The sequence below is a fragment of the Trichogramma pretiosum genome, unplaced genomic scaffold (genome assembly GCF_000599845.2).
Source record: "Trichogramma pretiosum strain Unisexual culture from Peru unplaced genomic scaffold, Tpre_2.0 scaffold40, whole genome shotgun sequence".
NCBI classification, from domain to species: domain Eukaryota; kingdom Metazoa; phylum Arthropoda; class Insecta; order Hymenoptera; family Trichogrammatidae; genus Trichogramma; species Trichogramma pretiosum.
In genome coordinates, this window is record NW_019641657.1 from 687,665 (window position 1) to 704,894 (window position 17,230).

At 42.9% G+C, this 17,230-nt stretch overlaps 1 protein-coding gene across 1 annotated transcript in view; it reads right to left on the reverse strand.

Annotated features, from left to right (window-relative positions):
• LOC106656257 overlaps nucleotides 1-17,230 on the reverse strand; it is a 156,934-nt gene that overhangs the window by 127,162 nt on the left and 12,542 nt on the right. Inside the window, exon 2 of the mRNA XM_014377095.2 lies at nucleotides 4,277-4,338. The gene's annotated coding sequence lies outside the window, so the exon portion shown is untranslated. The remainder of the gene's footprint in view (nucleotides 1-4,276; nucleotides 4,339-17,230) is intronic.

Here is a 17,230-nt window from a genome sequence, read left to right on the forward strand (position 1 = left end):
GTGAATGGTGAAAAAAAAGCTTATACTCTCTCGACGCGCTCGTACAATTGGTTCGATGTCTCTGACACTTGCCGTATCCCGGAAATACGATGGAGCTTAATAATCGTTACGACGAAAGCAATTGTCAAGAATGTTTAATCCTAAGTCCGTTTTCGCAGATGAAGGAAGACAGTATAAAGAAACGGCAATCATCGGCTCGATCGACGATCTATAAGATACAGAAAGTTCGCAGTATTGCGTGTCTGTACGACTATTGCGTGCACAAATGCGATAGGTAATAACAAAACGCGAAAATCGCGCTGAAAGCTTTCAATTCACCGGCTGATAAGCGTAGAGATCAGGCCGATATCTTGACTCGCAGGGAGTGCGCAAAGGATAACTCGAGTAATTTAGATTAGATATTCGATGGTCGACGATGTCAGACGTAATGTTATTTAGAACCGTGTGAACATATTCGAATGTACATAAACATGGCGAAGTAAATGAATATTAGCAAAACGGTAAAAGATTTGATGCAAATAAGAAAAGAAATAATAATTTATCGCTCCGATGAATGGCGCAACGATCGAGGGCAAACGAAAAGTTCATTGCGACTCATTTTTTTTCCAAGCATAATAAACAACGACACGCTGCGCAATAGGGCGAACTTTCTCTCGGTCGATGTTCGAACCCACCACTCTCTTTTCTTCCCCGTGTACGTGTACGTATGTGTGTGAATTGAATACATGAATCACGAATTGAAACTAGCTCACAAAACACGCGTCGAAACTTTATCGATCGTTAAGCGATTACGATATGCACAACTGCAGCAGCAGCAGCAGCAGCTGCGGCGGCATAACATCATGCAGCTATATACAACATCGCTGCCGCTGATACTCGCTGCGCGCGCGCCATTTTCATTAGTATCAACTATATGTGTACAACGTAACATCGAAAGAAAGTGCGCTCTACGCTGCACACGGGCATGCAGATCGGAGCTGGCAATCGCGTATAATGCGCATTTGTAAATACGAGTGCTCGTACACGATATATGCATGTATGAGCGAGCGCCATCGTCGCAGACGGAAACGAGGCGCTCGGATATACGTGTATAAAATAATGTGTATACACGAATGCGTGTGCATGCAAAAACGTGACTGAAGCGTATATATGTACGGCCGGTCGGCAAGCGAGAATGAAAAAGAAAGAGACGAGCGAAAAGGGAGCCGTTGTATCTCGCTGCGGTTTAACATTAAATCTGACGCGCGCCAACTATTCGCACTGTAATATATACGTGTAAGTACGCGTATTTATCGAAGCTCGCTCGTTCGTTTCTTTTTTATTCCACTTTCACACTTGTCATTGCATAAGAAAATGAAAATTATCAACTTCTACAATTTTTTGCGCATTTTCCTTTCATCATTATTAAAAGTCCGATTGATCCGCAAGCTTTGGCTAGTATAAATCGAAAGGTGAATAATGTAAACGGTTATGATTTTACCATTTTTAGTCTATTCGGTGTTGCATAATTATGTACTTCCGAGATTCAATTAAATGAGTATATCAATCAACGATTAAATATTAGCCTAAAGGGTAGCATGCTTTAATTCCGATTATATCCAAAATATCAAATGAGAATAAATTAAGCCGATCGATTTTCGTATATTATTAATGAAGCATCTACTTTGAAGTGTTCTCCCAGTGTCTCTTTCGGTATAACCACGATGCATATTAATATAATGTTTAACTTTGCGCGCACGCGGCGAGATGTATTTGAGCGGTGACACGGTATACGCGTTGCAGGAAGAAAAACACGATCCGCGCGTGGGCGAATTACATATTAACCGGTACAGTTGCTTATTGCTCCGCGCCGCGCGCATATATGAGTGCGGCAAAAAGAGCTTCGCCGTCGACATACGAGCCGCGCATGTATACGGTCGCGTGTTTGACACACGATACTTTCGATAGATAGATGCATATGCACGTATTGTATGTATGTGTGTACTTCGATCGACATTTCACATAGTCGCGAGCGTTTTAAAATGTACAATACCGCTGCGTACTTCATATTATACATATTGTATGCGTTGCAAGCGTGGCGAGGATCGATTACTCATCGTGTGTATAAGGCCTATTTACACGTGTGTGGAATGCACTCGATGGGCCGTAAACATTTATCTCTTTTTATTTTCTTTGCGAATCCGAAGGAGATAATCCATTTAATGACCCGTTTGTGAAGCTGTGTAGTGGTGCACATGCCGTCAGCTGCTACTGCTGCTCTGCTCGACACTATTGATTCTAGTTCGAGAGGAGTTGTGAAGCCGTTTTTTGTTTTTTGTTTTATTTAACAGTGCCATCGATATGATTTATGAAAGTCGTAGGTGTATTATCGCAGCTGCCCAGGCAACGTCCGAGAGATCGAGCTTGTCGATAAGGGAATTGGAAACAATATTTATGATTTTTTTGCAATTCGCGATCCATACGAAATATGTATAACCCTATTCTTTGGAAAACAGAGTATGTTTCGTTTCTTTGGTAAATTTCGAGTTGAACAACACTCAGGCAAAATCATCCGCATTACGTGTTCGAAACTGTATCGATGTAAGGATATACGCTCGAGACGGTAATTTGAAGCTCGTTTTTGCGAGTGCAGCCATGTGACCGTGTGTTATGTATTATATACGTTATGAATTATATTCAATTTTTGATGGTGATTTTGACTGATAATTAAAATTATATTATTAATTTATAACTATTAATTTATAACTATCGTGTAATTTCTATTGCTTAGATACCTTTTGATCATCTTGAAAACTTAATTTGTTTTTACATGATCAAATGTAAATTACAATTTAAATTTGGTTCAAAATCGATAAAAGGCGCCAATTAGTCAACTATAAATATATTCTCTCCAGTCTGCAACGTAGACGTGTTTATTTAAAAGCTAATTGGATTGCGACTCGTTGAAAATTCTCACCGAGCGAAAAATCAAGCCAAATTAAAATTTTTCCACTTATTTTAATGACCCGCTCGAACTTTCAGAACTAAACCGAAACCCGCGCTCTGGGTCAAGTTTTAACTTTCAAATGATATTACCTAAATTACGATATACACACCGGGACAATTTAATGCCACGCGCTCGGTGGCACCGATCGGGTTGCGGCTTTGTGCGTCGTCTCTTCTTCCTTTCTCGCTATCTCTCGCTCCCAGACGTATCGTACAAATACACACACTATTACCTGCGGCCCCGGCGCACACAATTCATTGTCTTGGCAAATTCGCGACACAGCACGGAGCTGTGCTCGTACCCGAGGTTTAATGTAACCGAGAGAGAGAGCCCGCTAGTTTCGCACGCTACTCTTGCGGCTCAACTTCACTGGGTTACCCGGCCACCAGACGGACGCGTAAGTACGCGTGTGTACGCCGCCTTTCTTTAATTGACTTCTTTCGTTGCAGCGCTCGCGACTGAAGCTCACAAGAGTGCACGAGCTATAGGGCACGTTATGTGGAGCTTGAGAAAAGAAAAAATGTAGCAACGCGAGAGATTTTGATTTAATTTATATTTATTTTTTTCGCAGAATTTTCACTGTACATAATTGAAAGGAAGACATGCAACACGCGTCGCGTTTCAGAACTTTCTCGCGCTGCGCAGTTGATCGATTTCAATCCTGCCGTGCTGCTGCTAATGCTGCAGTGCATCTTCGCAGATCCCCATTATTTATGAAAACGTTAATTCGAGCGCGATCCAATCAGTCACGCGTTGGGAAAAGTTCCTCGAATTGTATTTATACGCAGCTTTAAATTAATAATTGTATTTTCAAATTGAATTTACGTGCCGCGCGAAAAGTTTTGTGTGTGCTTTGTTCGAGCGGCAGCAACAACAACAACCTTATGTATATAATAATATATATCTAGAGCAGCCCACGCGAAGTAGTTCTCAATGTTGTCTTGTATATACTACTTCCTCATTGCTTAGTTTTGTATGGATTAAACGTAAACGTTCAAGCAGTTTATACGTTTGGAAAACTTGAAATTGCTTGTAAGACTTTTACGACGAGAGCCTTCACTTCGGTTACTTGAATTAAATATGAAAAGTTTTTCTTTTATTTCTTTCTCTCTTGTTTTATTCAACTATCCGAAGAGCTAACTTTCTACTGAGGGCACGTTCGATGTTTCCCAAGAAACTAATTACTTCGAACTTGTCACCACATAGTGCTGGGCGTTAAAGTCTGAGGTGTTATATGTATGAAGTTGATATTGCAGAATATTAAGCGCCGGTGTGTGCGCGGCTCCTTACCTTAACTATGCTGCTCTGTCGTTGGATGAAGTCCCATGACTGTTGTTGTAGTCCGATCCACTCTGAAAACAGAAATTATTCATTGTGTGACGCTTACTATTGAAATTTTGACAGGCATGAGATTGAGCTATAGAAGAAAATTCAAGGGCCTCGCCATGGTGTAAAATCGTGTTCGGTAGTAAGTATCAATGGCACGCGCGTCGATGGGTTATTTCATCTTCGTAGCGAATGCGTATATTTTAACATGACCGTGAAGTCATGTGGTGAGAAAAAAAATACAGTTCGAGTAGTAGAAGAAAGATTGAAGTGGGTAGTTATATCGGCTGATACAGTTCCAAAACATCAAAGTTTGACCAGAGAGAAGAGTACTTGAAAAAGAAAATATACGGAACAAAGTGAAGTTGAAAATTTTCGTTATAATGCCGATGATTTCGGCTATTTTTTTGTCAGAGCATTTAAACTGTAAACCCTATCCGACGAATAATGTATTGAAAAATCCTTCGGAAAGTTTTTTTTTACTCCTGTCAAAACCGTCAACATGTTTTCTGAAATATTTTTTAATATATTTATATAAACGAGCTTATGCAGCGAAATTCGAACTCGCTACGGAGCTGCACGGAAGTTCAGACGAGCGAGTTTTTTAAATTTCAAAGTATCGCGGCAGCAGCAGCAGCAGCGAGGAACGATTATAAAGCGCTCCGCGCGTTAAGCGTTCGCTCGAAAACACACGCGTGAGTGTACATGTGGGGTGGCGCGCACACGCTAATGAACACGTTTTCCGGGGAGTTAATTTTATATAAAAATCGAATCAAGCTAGTTTAGCGAATAAATTGAAACTTTGTGTAGAAGTTATCGAATAATTTCATTCTTAAATAATAAACTGGCACGGAGTTAAATTATGTATTCAATCGCTTTACGTTGCTGTACGCCGACGCAGCGGCGAGAGAGAGGTATTAAATGCCGAGTGCGCTAATTTATTAAACAAGTCACAAAGTAGCTAGTTGTCATGATCCTCTATATACATACGTATATGTATAAAACGTGCACTGCACGATGCAGCAGCAGAAACAGCCGAAACAGCAGCAGCTCGCGCAATTTTAAAGACTAAAATATGCTAATTTTCTCCTTTCTTCGCATGCGCGACACCGTATCACGTATACATGCATTATACGTGGAGAGAGAGAGAGAGTAACTCTCCGGGAAAAAGGGACCCGAGATACACACTCACACACTCACGTACGAAATTCATTTGGATACTTTTACGGAACGAACGAACGAAGCTAAGCTTCCCAAACCCCCCCTTCGAAGCTAGAAGCTTCGTGCACATTAGGCGCTACATGTTCACCGTACGGAGTACGCAATATACTATGCGACGAGCTGGTGCTGCTACTGCTACTACTACTAATGCTGGGCGCGAAGGCAACGCAGCGTAACAAACGTATAATACATAATGGTGTGCGGTAAAGACATAAGAATAATCCAAGTACGAAATTACACGTGGCGTTGATTACGCGCAGTCGTACGTATACGTTATACACGTACGTGCATGTGCATCAAGGTATGGAGAGAGAGAGAGAGAGAAAGAGATATAGCCTCTGGATTTACAAGCCGTGTGTAAGGGACACGCTTGGAAAAATAGAAAGACTCGAAGCGCGTAAGAGAGAGAGATATGATACCTCAAAAACGCGCTAATTCTTTTTTTCGTGTTTAACGAGCGAATTAATTTTATATACACACTTTTATACTCAAGTACTTGCATTGATCCACCGCAATCGTACAGTTGATAACGATTTTTGGAAGTAGTTATTTCGACGCAAGGCAGAGAGCTTTTGGGCTTCTAAACGAGCCGCCGCGGAGGGGTGCAATAACGTCATTGTCTCACGGACGACGACGGCGGCGGCGGCAATTTCGAGACAAAAAGACGTTAAGGCCCCGGTGCACTTTCTAAAGAAGTCGCCACGTATTTAGATTTATCCGTGAGATTACTCCCCTTTTATAGCGCCGCACTCGCACATTTTTGGCTTTCGTGGTGTGGTTCGCGAAGAAAAAGAGACGAAGCTCGACCGTGCGCGCACGCGGGCCTTTGTGCCTTTTTATATTTACGACGCCTTTAACCCAAACAGCTTTCGCCTCCCATATACACGCGACAATCTATTTCGCGTGCGTATTTATGTACGTTGGGTTTTTTTTTTCGTATACCGAAGTGCGCGAAAGCATAACGCGCGTTTTAAACCGCCCGTGTATGCGTGTGCGTGCGCGTGTATTGTACGCCGCGCGAACTCGATAACAGGAAGCTATACGTGGTATATATATGTTTGCTGCGGTGCAAACGTGTGAGCAACGAGCTGGCCTGCATCGAGGCAACACACGAGTATATATGTGCATTGCAGCGCGTACGGCATTACGCAAAAAGAAAAATGATTGTTTATCTCATTTTCGTACGTCAGTATAGAAAAAGAGGGAGAGAAAGAGTACTTATAATACTCACACAATCGTTTTTCGTACATAGCAACGACGCAAGGCTGTTGACCTGATTCGATTTTGAGCTCTATTATGTACTGTTATTATTATTTACGTCCGTAAACTTACGCACTCGCGTATAACTTTTAACGAGATTTTGCTCTTTTTATTGCGACTTCGCGAAGACCGTGGGGGCGATCGAGTTTAAAATTATTACGGGCCATCGATCGGCCAAGTACGTACTGCTGCACATTCGACGTTGCGGTGCGACGAGCAAACAACTTTGGCCACCCTCGCCACCGCCCGAGCTTGCGATTCAGCTCCGTCCTCGTTCCAGTTTTGAACGCACGACTCGATGCTCGTTGTTTTTGTACACACACACACACACAGCGTACACATCAAAACGCGCCCCGAAAAACGTGACATTTGATTTTATAAACAAACGAATCTATACGCGCGCCTCGTTGACTTTCGCGACAGAGCTCGAATACGTCAATTGCGTCATCGAGCGATAACGGAACGTGCGCGTATGTCGTCTAGCGCGGAATGAATTTTTAGACGCGCGGTGGTACGATATCGAAAGAAATATCATTTATTCTTTGTTTCGCGCGAAATAGAGCACGCGCGCGCGACCAGCGGCAGCCAATATCGCGTCCGTGTGTACGCGAATGCAATTTATTTATCCCCGAGAACGAGAGAAGAAAGTGGAGTGTAGGATAACAAAAAAATGTAAATCGACTTCTGTCCGGACGCTAGCTTGTGTGTGTTATAGACCTTCGCCCGAACGTATAATATAAAAAATTCCTTCGGCCATATAACCCAGTTCTGTTCTCTCCGATAAAATAAAAAAAAAAGAGCAATAGGCGCCAGCAGCAACACCACCAGCACCGTCACCGCTCGTATATATGCAAGTGAGTGCACACAAGGTCGCTCTCAAAGCAGCTCTGAAAACGTTGATTTCCATATGCTATGTATGAGCTGACTACACAGCGATACCTGCTGGAGAAAACTCCGAAATTAAGTCTTTGCATCACTGGCCGTCAATCGTTTTCAATTGATTGTTTTTTTTTTCATTTAGTATGCCTCTCCACTCGCTGCGGAGCATACAAGCGAGGTCGACGCAATGAATTTGGCTGCAATTTTTAAAACGACAATCGATGCCAATTAGCATTTCTCAAATTCCGCAAGCTGCTTTACAAGCTCCGACTCGACACGCACGCCCGTTGCACGTAAAACGTATATATAGTACACACACACCCGTATATGTATACGCGCGAGCGAGCGCAATCGATCGTCGTCGTCGTCGTCGGGAGGGCTTTGTGTTTTGAGGAAAGTTGCCGGTTGCACAGCCCGACTTGCGACGACGACGACGACGACGTTGCGCTGCCGACGTTGTTGCCGTTACCGCCGCCGCCGTCGCCGCTGCCTCCTCCTCCGCACCGTCGATGAAGTTGGCGGCACGCAGACATGCACACACGTACGTACGCGCACACAAGCTGCTACAGTCGTACTTACACAGACAATAACTATCGATCGTTACTAGTAGCTGCTACTACTGTAGCAGCAGCAGCAGTGGCACAGCGGCAAAGTCGCGAGCAGCACTCGCTCGACTATGTATTCGCATCGAAAGTTTCGGGATATACCATGTATGTATGCGAGAGGAGAGAGACGGAGAGAAAAGGATAGAGCCTTGTCTGCCTTCCTATCTGTTCTATAGCTACGTGCAATGGGCATACGGATCAGGCACGAGTGCTGCGTGGATGTCTTCACGCGCACCTACACATATACCTATACGGATATGGAAGAAACGTTTTGCACGTATATAGAGCTGGTCGACGTACTTCTGCTGCTGTTTCTATACTGCTCTCGATCTAAGTGTAGCTGTAGGGCTTACAGCACTACTACTACTACTACACTACTACTATTCGCGACAGACAGGCGGAGAAAGAGAGAGACGACAAAGTCACGGAAACTAATCAAATGCGAGAACTCGTGAAAATTCGCGAAGACTCGAGAACCACGAGGCGCACGAACATTTCCACTGTACTGCTGCGTCATAATTATAGTACTCCGTAACGAGTAGCAAAATATGTGCAATCTGCCGAAGGACGACAGAATTGAAAAATGTAATTTCGCACTTTCATCGCGTATAGAAATATTTTCGCTGTAAATGACGATTACAATCAAAAATAAGTTGTTTTCCATTTTTTTTTCTTCTTCATTTTTATTCGACTCGAAACGTAAGTTTGTATTTGTATAGTAAAGTTTGTAATTTACAACTTTTTTACAGGGGGAAAAAAATTTTAGATAAGCGGGTACAATTTTTTTACAAGGAATTTTTACATTTTTTCATTTCATTTTTTTTTTTTTTTTTTTTACTTATTGAGCTCGAAAGAAAAAAGTTTTTTTGCCGAGCGATATTCAACTGTAGCAACGCGCGTTCCATGCCGCGTGGACATTTACATTATAAATGGAGTAAACTTTCATTTCTCATTGTCATGCATAAAAATAATCATAAGCGAGCGAAAAAAACAACAGTCAAAAATAAAAGTAGAGAGAGAGAGAGAGAGCCTAACTTTCTATTAATAATAAACATATAGCGCGAACTTGCACGCTATTATTAATAATAGTCATTATGTGCTTCGAAAAGAAAACTGTCGTGCTGTCGTCGCGCGCACTCGTCGTCGCTCCTTTGTCAGCGCGGCAAAACGTGTACAGCCAGCGGCGGCGGCTGCGGCTATGGTGCACTATTTTAGAAAACTGATAAATGTTTTTCGCGACAGCTTCTCTCTCTCACTGCCTCCTACGGGATGACGCGCGTGACGCGAATAAAACAAATCGGCTGTGTGCTGCACACGCGAGGATCGCGGATATTCGAAAATAGGCATGCATGTATGTGTGTGTGTGCGCAAGTCGAACAAAGGCTGGAAATGCAGCCGCGCCTCATTATAATTCATGATCTCGCCGTGACATCGAAATTACCCTGTCACCGTAATAATATGCCCGCGCCGAACGACGAACTCTCGCGTACGTATGCGATATCGCGCACGACGCGAACACCATTGAGCCATTCAAAAAAATTAATGGTGATTATTGTTGATATTGGACCAAACGAGGCCATGAACGTAAACAATCAATTCATTAAGAGCAACGTTCATTCATCGAGTGCGATTAAAAAAGTTTTGATTTGATTTCGAGTTCCAATTGATACCGCCATAATAAAGCCCGCCGCGCAAATCTTTATGTACGCACGAAAAGAAGAAAAGTTTTGAGAAACGAATTATTCCCTGATCACCATTACAAAAGCAAAAAGAAGGGAAGAAACAAAAAGATAATCATCGTAGCTTCAAATATGTAAAAAGAATATACACAAATGCGTCATGTACAAGCTCGAAAGAGAAAGAGAGAGAGAGAGAGAGAGATGAGATTCGCTCTGTAGCAGTAAACTTTTGTTTCCACTTTTCTTTTGTGATTTTATGTACGCATTTCTGTCTCTCTTTGCTTCTCGGCGTTTTTCTTTTTTTCTTCCATTTTTCTTTTTTTTCTTTTCGTTTTTCATCATTATTTTTGTCTGCCGAGCTTTTCATCAAATATAAATTTTTATCGTTCAATCTTTAGCTATCGTGGATATATATAAAAAGCAACGTATAATGCGCTTATACCAATTATATTTTTATCAATAACAATGGAAAAAATTGTTGCTTTATTTATCCATTATTGTAAAGGGGAAAGGGCGAAAAAACCGCATGATATTTCTTCACATTTTTTTTATCCGTGGGCAAATAATTCGTAAGCGGATGTGCAAACGATCGCGCTATGAGCCATTGTACCGAGGCTATCGGTCGAATAAACGCATACATTCCATACGGGTGCCCATATGTCATACATATCGTGCATTTTAATCTGTGGCATATTCCGTTTAAAAAAGTTCACGTAATGGAGTGATTGCTCGTCATCGTCATTGGATGCCTTCGTCCGCTTGAAGAGTTTTGTACTCGAGCGAAATCCGATAGATGAATTCCGTAAACAAACTCGTTAAACGCGTAAATCAGCAGTAAAAAAGCTGACGTACAGATTTCGAGAGATACAACGGACAGGATATTATTGAATAAGTGTAGACGGCGCCGAAAGTATCAATAAACGAAGAAAAGCAGTTTAGAGAGAAAATATGTTAATTTCTGTTTGCAGACTAATATCCGCAAAGAGGATCCTTGTATGATTACTTATAGAGGTGCTGCGAGTGTCCGATTTTTCGAGTTTGACTCGACAGGTCAGGCACCCGACAAGACGAGTTTGAGTCGAGTGAGGAACATTCAAGTATCCTAATGTTTTCAGCTACTCGAGCTATTTTTTCGAGTAAACTGATAATATTGGTTTTGACAAGTTATCGCCGTAATGAATAAAGATTAAATGTTGACCACAAGTTGAAATCTTTTGCTTCAAATTATGGTATGATTATCAATAGAAAAATCAAAAAAAAATTTTTTTCAAATGTTTTTATTTTAATTAAATGAAAAATAGGTAGAATTGAATATCACGCCAGATATTGAAAGAGACTACGATTGACCATCAGCCGCCAAACAAATACGCCACAAGTCCTCGTTAGTCAAAGTCTCGATGATCATGTCACAGCAGAGAATCGGCAGACGGTAGTGTATCAACTCCATGAAAGAACCCACGGCGTAGCGATGAAAAAATCGTCTCGACATTATCTCACTTAGATGCATGGAACAAGCGGCCTTGAACCTCATGGGGATCTGCGTCAAATGTTTTGAGCGCCACAACTCCATGTAATCCGTATTCCGCGTGAATAGTTTCGCCGCCTCTCCGGCTTGTAACTGGATCAAGTCGTGGAGCGACAGGCTCGGAGTCATCGTTATTGTTTTCACTTTGCTCGCGAACTTCTCGTCGTCGTACCAATGTTCGTCGCGATCCGCCGACGTCACCGACAATCCTCCGAAATTGGCGAAAAATTTCATGATCGTCAGGGCGTCGCTTCGGCTCAATTCGTATCCTCCTTCCTCGAGACGTCGAACGACGGCCATGGTGTCAGAAGCTAGTCTCAATGCGAACCTAATTCGATCCTGTTCGAGTCGCGCGTTGAAGTAACTCTCGGGGGGAAAAACGAAGTTAGACAGATCAGCGCCTCGATTCAAGAGTATATTCACCACATCTGGCAGTAAATTTGCCACAGCCAGTAGCAGCGGTGTCTGTCCCAATTTGTCCTGGACGTCGACCCGCACCGTCTTCCGGATGTCGTCATTGGTCTCGAAGAAGATCTTCACCAGGTCATCGTCGCATATTCTCTGGCAAATCACGTGCAGAGGTGTCGATCCTTGCGCATTCGTCGAATTCGGATCGGCATTTTTTCTCAGTAAAAATTCAGCCACTTTCTTGCGGCTGTGTCCAAGAGCCAAGTGCAAGGGTGCGTTGCCCAACTTGTCCCGGGCATCGATCTGCAGATTTTCATAGTTACCGAGCTCGAATAACATCTTTGCAAATTCATCGTTCATGTGCTCCTTGCTTATAATATGCAAAGCCGTAAGTCCTTCTGCATTGGTTAGAGTCGCATCGGCGCCTCTTCTCAACAACAATTCGGTCATCTTTTTTTGGCGCAAGCCCACAGCCAAGTGCAGTGGTGTGTTGCCCAACTGGTCACGAGCGTCGAGCAGCACCGTCAGCTGGTTACTATCGATTATCTGAAAGAACATATCCGTTAATTCATCGCCGCGAAAAGTCTTACAAATGGTGTGCAGAGATGTCCATCCGTTCACGTCGGCCAGATTCAGATCGGCGCCTTCTTTCAGCAGCAACGCGATCAAATTTCTGTTTTTGAAGCGCAGAGCCGAGTGCAATGGCGCGTGACCTAACTTGTCCCGGGAGTTCAGCTGCACCGTTTGATTGACTTCACGGCTAATCTGAAACAATAGCTCTAGCATTGGACCATCATCGTCGAATTTCTGGCAAATAATATGCAGAGGCGCTAATCCCTTCTTGTTGACCGCATTCAGATCGGCACTGTTTTTCAGTAGCAATTCGACCATCTTCTTCTTAGAGCTCCTTTCGAGAGCAATGTGCAATGGTGCATTGCCAGACTTGTCCCAGATCTCGAAATCAACCGGCTTATATTCATATTTGCTGTGACGTGCAAGATTTACCTTGTTTTGCTCAATTAACGTCTTCAACGTGTCGACATCGTCGTATCCAGTATAGAATATATCATGCAGAGGAGTCACTCCATCCTCGTTGGCCACATTTGGATCGGCGCCTAATCTCAGCAGCAATCTGGCCATTTCCTTGTCGTTTTGTTTGATAGCAAGGTGCAGCGGTGTCTCACCACCCCACTTGTCCTTCGCGTTGACCTGCACCGGCCAATATTCTTCATTGCTGTGATCGAATAACATCTTCACCAAGTTGGAATGGCCCCAGTCACCCGTGAAAATAGCGTGCAAAGGTGTATATCCGTCTTTGTTGACTAAATTTACATCGGCGCCTCTGCTCAGCAACAATTCGGCCACCTTTTTTTGCTTGTACTCCAGAGCCAAGTGCAGCGGCGAATCGCCTGTGTCTTGCCAGATCAAATTGGGATCCACCTGGCCGAGCTCGAGGAATTTCTCGACGACTTCCTTACAGCCAGACGTGCAGGCCGCGTGAAAATGACTGTGACCGGACTCGTCGGTGTAATTCACATCAAACCTGTCAAATATTTCAAAAAGACCACTCATAACGAGGTACAGGTCGCAGTTGCCGTCCTGGAGTTTAGCCGTACGATGCACAGGTGTTGTGCGACGCGTCAACGGCCTACCGTCGTGATCTATATCGATCTCGTCTTTGTAGCCGGTCCTAATCACGAACTCGATGAATTTTCGAGGATCGATATTTTGATTAAACTTGAAAATTCTGTCGATTATGCACTCACTAAGAAACCATTCGATTTGCTCTGTTTGAAAAATATCTCGTAGGTTTGGAAGTAATTCGCTTTTCCAATTTGCGATCAAGGTGTAAAGTTGATTGAACAGTTCGCGTCGCTCCTCTTTGTCCTCCCAATTGAAGCTCTTTAATGTATTTAATTCGTTTTGCGACATTCTGCTCACTCACACACAAACGCAATTTCACATAAATCTTTTGTTTTCCACACACAACGCTATACGATCTGAGCGATATATCTACGTTCTTTGCACTGCGGCGTCGTGACTATTACTGACTACACATACTCGACGATCCTTGGCTAGATTGAAAAAAAAACATGTGGTCGAATCTGTAAGAGATATAAGCAGCGCCAGCCACATGTACAGCAACGCTTAACCATAACTTACGGTTAATGATATGCATCTTCTTCATTTCGATGAACTTGCACTTTCTAATCGTTACAGAATTCTACGACTCCAATCGTACGCGTCGTTCAATACACATATAGAAAGCTGCTTGGACACGTACATACGCACACGCGAGAAAGAGAAGAGATGCAGAGACATACGAAGCTACAAAGCAGAGACGTGTTGTAATTAAGCTGCATCTACAAAATTTAGATCGAGTACGACTACTACCACGAATGCGACCGTCAGTTTGTATCGACTGCATCAACTCTGAATCGACCTTGCCTTTTTTAGCGCATAAGTATGCGTTTAATTCGCATTTCTCGTGAAAAAATCTATTAGTTCCGCAATATAGATCCCTGAAAATCGTTAGACCCGCGGTTTTTCGTTTTTTAATTAACTTATTATTAATGGAGATGTGGGTTTTAAAACAAGCGCGATGTCGCAATCGTATAGTAAAAATAACAGGAGGAGTACTACGACTGTGACAACGCGCTCGTTGTTTTAAAAACCATATCTCCATTAATAATTGGTTAATTGAAAAACGAAAAAAAGTGCCTAATAGATTTTTCGACAATAAATGTAAATTGTGCAAGTTTTCGGTCTATATAATCACGATAGTATATTTCGAGGACCTACCAAGCGATAAACTGAAAAGTCTCGATCAGCTAGTTTCGAAAAAACTCTAGTACTTGTATAAAAATGAAGAAAAACCGAGTACCCAAAAATTCGAGCACTCGGATCGAATTTGAAAACCCGCTATCGCGCAGCTCTGATGGCGTCTTGTGCGTCTTGTCGTTTGCGTAGCGACACGACTGCATAATAGGACAAGTAGGAGCAGGCCGCATCAAAAGCTCAGAGACGCGCGCGTTTCGCTTGTCTCATCTCTTCTATGCGTACATGCATACGCATTCGCGACTGTTGAGTGAAGATTCCCTGCTGCTGCTGCTTCTTTCAATTGCCTCGCTCGCGCATCTCTTTCTTTTGCTCACGCACACGCTTGATGTGTATAGCCGTATACGATCATTATTTCTTGAACATATGCACGCATATACGCTTCACCGATAGCACAGCTTATTTATACACATGGTAAAAGAAAGGTTCCGTATAAGGTCAGTGACTGTTTGTCGAGTTGCGCAGTGTGTGTGCGATACACCCAACGTGCGACTGATACAAAAGGGCTCGCAGCTATAAAAGGACGCATTCCGGTATACGCGTTTACGGGAACTCTCACATTGTGAATTTACTGAGCTTTAAATCAATGCATATCGGCGATTCGACGAGATTTCGGTAGCCGCATGAAAAGTGTATACCTTAAAGATAAAGCAAAAAAAAACCGGAACGCAGAAGGGGAAGGAGCTCGAGAGAAAATAGCGTCTCGATCGTTGTGTATAACAGCGCAACCACACACGGGCAAAGAGCTAGCAGAGGAGGCCTGAGCTTGCAGAATGGTAATTGCCGAAGAAAGTCTGCTGTACACGCAGCTACGGCCTTTTACAAAACACATGCTCCGCTACACGGCAAATATAAATAATTCCAAGTACCGCGCGCGAATGAAATATTCATCGTGTACAAACGCGCGAGGATCTTCGCACAGTGTACACGATGTGCAAGGCATTGCTCAGCTTCGGCGAGCTGCGCGTGAAAAGCTCATTCTCAACTCTGCGTGTGTATGTGTGCAATATCGTCGCGCGAGAATACATAATACACGCATAAGCTAGCGAAGTGCGACAATCATTATTCGCGTCGTATATGTCACGCATTCTGGCGTCTCTCTCTCTCTCTCTCTCTCTCTCTGTCTCTGTGCGTGTGTTTTTGTGCGTCGCTTGTGAGCGCTAATGTCAATGCACATAATATATACAAGCACAGCGAGCGAAGTTCTAGGCGCGTCGACGCGTCGTGCTGCGCCGTTCTTTGATTTAAACGCCGTATGCACTACTACACTGCGTAGCTCGAGCTATTTCGCGCGGCTGCTGCAGCAGCAGACATGTTTTCATCTAATAACCCACGCGCTATGTGCATAAGCGCGCCAAGGCTTTTTATCCACGCACACACGTATACGCTCGAACTTCAAAATCCTTTAGCTTCGAGTTCGCTGCGCTGCGCACGCCGCGCGTTTTGTGTTTTTCGCCGTAGCGGTGGTAGTGGTAGTACGCGGAGCAACAAATCATGCGTGTGCAGAAGCAGCGCAGCATCAGCAGCAGCAGCAGCAAGTATTTATAAGTGTGTGTGTATGTGTGTAAGCGTATACACACACTGGTTTGCAGCCGTGTGTGTCTGGCGAGTTGAAAAGCGTTTCGCAGACACACGGAGTGAAGCGAAACGCTCGCGCGCGAGGGAGGATGAGAGGAAAAACGAAATATGCAAAAGCCATGGCGAGAGAGAGAGAGAGAGAGAAACAGAAAGAACTGTCAGAGTGAAAAGGTTCGGAGAGAGAGAGAGAGAGATACGCTAAGAGAGGGTAAGCACATGGAAAAGCTCTATGAATAAATTTCATTGTGTGCGCAGGTTTGCAGCGAGCAGAATTCAATTTTCAACCGTCGGAAAATAGCTTAAAATAACCAATGTTTTTCCTCTTTCTCTCTCTAGTTCCTTCTTTTCTATTATTTATTTTTGGGCAATATTTGATTGCTCGGTGGAAAAATGCACGTCCTTGCCGGAGGCTTTAACTTCATTTGAACGAAACAACAACAAGATATTTTCCTACTCGAGTTTCTATGTGTAACATATATATTCACGGTTGAAAAAACCTTTAAATTTATGCAGACTTAATGTAAAATCGGAAGCTAAAATTATTGAGAATGATACTAAATTTCATTTAAGTTACTTTTACATGAGATCTACGTTGAAAAAGTATGAATCGACACAGCGTTAACAGTACAAAAAATATATAACAATTCAACTATGATTAAAGCCTGTTTCTACCACTAGATGGCGAGAACACTAATCTGCATGAGTCTGAAGGAATCTTTAAATTTTAATTAATTTTATTAAAAATATTTTCAACGGTACATTTCATATAATCGATAACAAATCGTGAACAAGAAGTACAATGAATTAATCCCGGAACCCGACCTAAAATTGGAAAACTCGTAATTAGTTTTTGAAATATGCATTGCTCGGTGAAACGAGAAATTTTGAGGCACCCCTTTCAAAACCTGTGCATGCGTACGAACAA